The sequence below is a fragment of the Chrysochloris asiatica genome, unplaced genomic scaffold, assembly GCF_000296735.1.
Source record: "Chrysochloris asiatica unplaced genomic scaffold, ChrAsi1.0 scaffold00051, whole genome shotgun sequence".
In the NCBI taxonomy this organism is placed as follows: Eukaryota; Metazoa; Chordata; class Mammalia; order Afrosoricida; family Chrysochloridae; genus Chrysochloris; species Chrysochloris asiatica.
This window is the reverse complement of record NW_006408569.1, coordinates 3,924,547-3,928,896: the sequence shown is the minus strand read 5'-3', so window position 1 is coordinate 3,928,896 and position 4,350 is coordinate 3,924,547. Positions and strand designations below refer to the sequence as shown.

Sequence of the window (4,350 nt, the reverse complement as noted above, 5' to 3'; positions counted from 1 at the left end):
ACAAACAAACAAAAATCTTTACACCAACCAATGTTCTGTGCAGAGCACCCCAAATCTACCTTCCCTATACACATCTGTTGGGTTTCTCGGGTGTCTGGTTTGGAGCAGGCCTGAGCCAGCAATCAACTGACCTTGGAGTGAACCTGCAGTGGCTCTGGTCCTGGGCACCAGCAGCCCAGGCAGGCCAGGCCTGTACTGTCTTTGAGTGGTCCTCAGCACCTTGGTGGGGGCAGGTTAGGCTCCCAGCCCCAGTTCTGCCTGAGTCCCCAAACTGCCCTGCACAACACAGTCTGTCAGTACTTCTCCTGCTTGCTCCAGTTCTTGGGAATGAAGTGCAGACAATTCGAGTCAATCCGAAGCGGCTGCTTGAGCATGGCCTGTTTGTGCCCCTCCACAATGTCCTTGGACAGCGTGAGGATGTACTGGTCCTTGTAGTAGGTGATGAGGTTGAGGTACTGCAGAGTGGAGATGACATCTTCCTTCTTGATGCTGGTGATCTTGCTGATCTCGTTGATGGTAATCTGTGGTCTCTCCCCGCTCTCTGACTTCAGCCCCATCAGGAGCTCCAGGATGGTCTGGGACCAGTAGCTTCGATAGGATTGGAGGCCGACATCTGATAGAGGCTTCATAGGGGTCCCGGTTTTCCCTTCCACTTTGGAGAGTGTATAGCTGAACTCGATCAGCAGCTTGCCATAGCCCTGGTGCTGGAAGGGAGGCAAGGTCAGAATGCAGGCAGCATTGTAGTCTTCAATCGAGTCCTTTTCCTTGGAAAAGTAGCCCACCATGTGGAAACCTTTGCTGTCGTACTCCGTCAAGATGTAGAAGAGGAAGGGGTGTGTGTCGTAGTATAATGTCTTGTGGTCGAGGAAGCACTTGGCCAGAAGACACAGGTTCTCGGAATAATTCTTGTTCTTGTGGCCATCAATTTCAAAGAAGGAGATGGTGTCCTTGCGGTAAATCTCATTGCCAGGGGGGTGCCGCAGTTTGCACTTGGTCAAGTGACGCTGCAGACACTTGAGACTTCTGCAGTACTTGAGGCAGAACTCACAGAGGTAGAGGATGGGCAACGTGGTGAGCTCCTCCGGGTACGGCGAGAAATACCACGGCTTGAGGCGGTGGCGGCCCAGCTCAATGCACTCGATGTTATTCTTGCTGGTGATGTGGTCAGGGCTCTGGTAAAACTCCGGGGCGCCAGTCATGCCTGGCATCAATGGAATTTTACCCTGTATGCACTCATCAGTGCACCCCAACAATTCGATTTCCACTTCCTTCCTCACTAAACTGTCACTATCCGACAGGCATTCTTGGGGAACATGGAGGCTGGAGCTGCTAAGCTCGACACTGCTGTTGCTGCTGAAACCTTCACCTTCCATTTTGACTGTCTTGCTAGAGAGCCCGGGCAGGACCCAGGAAGCAGCCTCTTCGTAGAGGGTTTGGCCTTTTTCTTGGAAAACTGAATTTTCCTTAAAATCGGCTGCTCCCGGGTCACCCGTTCCACAGGTGTTTGTGGAATCCAATGCTTCCGGCCGCTGATGTCCTTCACTCGGAGGATCTCGGCCAGGGCTCACGTATTTGCGTTGTTCGGGTTCCGCTGCAAGACTGGCAAGCGGCAACCTTCTATTCTCTTTCCCACCTCTACCATGTCCCCTTCCTCCACTCTCTATGTTGTTGTTGTTGTTGTTATGTGCCGTGGAGTCGGTAATGACTCATAGCGTCCCTGTACACGGTTTCTGAAGCTGTAAATCTTTACGGGAGCAGAAAGCCTCATCTTTCTCCCGCTGAATTTGTAACCAGTACTCTACCAGAGCTCCTTAATTCTCTATGTAGATTTAAAAAATGTTTTTCAATTAAAAGTAGATGTTTTCAGATTGGATTTTAAATGATTCAATTATATGCAATTTACAAGAAACATGTCTTAAATGCAAAAATACAAGTAAGTCAAAACTGAGAGGATAGAAAATGTCTACTATGCATGCTGTTGTTCGTTGTCATGTAGGTGATTCTGACTCATGGCAACTCCCTGTGCACCAAGTAGAACTATTCCATAGCATTTCAAGGCAGTGACCCTTTGGAGGCAGATCATCAGGTCTGTCTTGTGAGGTACCTAAGGGTGAATTTGAACCATCAACTCCTGAGCTAGTAATCAAGCATTTAACGATTTGTGCCACCAAGCCACAGATATATTATTTATATATTGTTGTTGTTGTTAAGTGCCAAAGAGTTGATTCCAACCCATAGTGGCCCTGTATAGCGTTTCCGAGGAGCAGCTAGTGAGTTTGAACTGACAACCTTTTGGTTCAAACCAACTTTGCAGTCTGGCACATTAACCCACAGCACACCACCAGGACTATTTATATACCTATCATTACAATGTTTATATGTAACAATTCCAGTAAAAAATAATTGCTGCCATATCCAGGGGCTAAAGAGGTCCAAAGTTATCAACCTGCCAGTAAGCACTTGGGGTCTTCTCAATAATGGTGCCATATCAGAATATCCACAGCAGTACATGTTGCTGGTTAATTGGACCTTCTTACATGTCCATCCCTGCTATGAGTCCATCATGTCAGCATTAGGGTGACCAATGACAGAGACTGATTACTTCAAAAATAAAAACAAACTGACCAATTTGTTTTTTGTGTGCTTTGGTTCTTTTTCTGTAATGGAACTAAAATTCTAATGGATATTAAAATGTGATACAAAGAACTTCCTATTTCATAGACATCCACATGCCATATCCACAGATATTATCCCTGATTAAACTTGTGTCTCTGGAGTGCATGCACCTGAACAAGATCTCCAACATACTAGTTACTTCTTGATCATCGGTTCATTTCAATGTGATTTCATAGATACACAAGTCCAAAGTGATATTTTGAAGAATGTCTTCATGATCCAGCCCTGGTACGGAATGGTAAATATATATTGTTGTCTGCTCCAAGAAAATGCAAACTGTTCCTGATCATCTTTTCTAATATGAATAAAAAGAATATATTCTCTAGAACATCAGCCTGTGGTAGTAGTAATCTGCTCTAGCAACGAGACTCTATGTGACAGAGCAGCTGAAACCAGGGCTACTATTTGATTGAGTTTGGGGTAGTCCATAATCATCAAACTGCTAAATTAAATGAAGATGTCATGGGGACCACCACCCCTGCATCTTCTAGGTCTTTAAGGTTGCAACTCATCTCTGCTTATTGAGTTTAAGGAGTTAAAGCAAAGTCTTACACATGAAAACAAGGCACTGATTTCTAAAAGTAAACTGCATAGGTATCCAACCTGCCTACCTATGCTAAGTGGGACTTCTCTTCAGTAACTGTGGGTTTTGCATCTGAAGTTTCTGCCTAGAGCAACATTAGGAACATAAGTGCAAAGCACGCATTCCAGAGAAACTCAAACCTCTCATTTATCAATTATATCCTACACTGAAAATCATTTAACCTACCTGAGACCCACATTTCTCTCACCTATAAAGTGAGAATATAAACACACTATCCACTTTCCAAAGTTTTTGAGAATTCACTGAATTGGCAAATATGAAGCTGTTTGGCTTCTCAGTTTCTTCTTTCACACAAATCTCCTCAGCATATTAAAGCATCCTGGGCCATCCATAAAAGGGACACTTTTTGGTTTGTGTACATAAAAATCATTTTCTAAATGATTCTTGTACATCTTTTACACTAAAGTGGTCTCATGATTGATTCTTTGATTAACCACTGTTGAGATCCTCTCATGGTGCCATTTTGATGTTCCAACGCCCCAGATTCCGATCACATTTCCTTACTGGGCTGATGACCTTAGTCTACTCATCTTTTTTCTCCCTCTCTCTTTTCTTTCTCTTTCTCTCTTACTTTCATGCTTAGAGTTCTACTCCCTTTCCTCTAAGTATAACCACAGATGCTGTAGTTACCCCCTTCCTCAAATACAGGTTGTTCCCTCTTTAAAGGTCCTGGAAAAGAGAGAAAATATATAAAACATAATAGGCCTGAGGGATTATCAGTGGGTACAGAGCACAGTGTTCTCTCACCACTTCTATTCTCTACCATTCCAAACTCCTTCCTGAGATGGGTCTTTGTTCCAGTAGACAGAGATCTCCCCAGCTCCCTCTCCTCCTGCTTTCATTCACTCTTTTTTATTTATTTTTTAAATTCTATTTTGTTGTTGCTGCTGTTGAGATTATACGCAGAAAAATGTACAACAATTCCTATAGGTACTATTCAGTGACATGATTAATTTTTTGAGTTGTGCAACCATTTCTCAGCCTCCTTTCGCCCTTGATTTCTTGATTGCTACCTGACAGTATATTCTAGTCTCCTTGCACACCCTCTTCTCAACTTGAAAATGGAACCT

At 44.0% G+C, this 4,350-nt stretch overlaps 1 pseudogene; it reads right to left on the bottom strand.

The window, feature by feature from the left end:
- Nucleotides 1–293: 293 nt before the first annotated feature.
- On the bottom strand, nt 294–1,642 carry LOC102815190 (annotated as a pseudogene).
- Between the last annotated feature and the right edge of the window lie 2,708 nt (nt 1,643–4,350).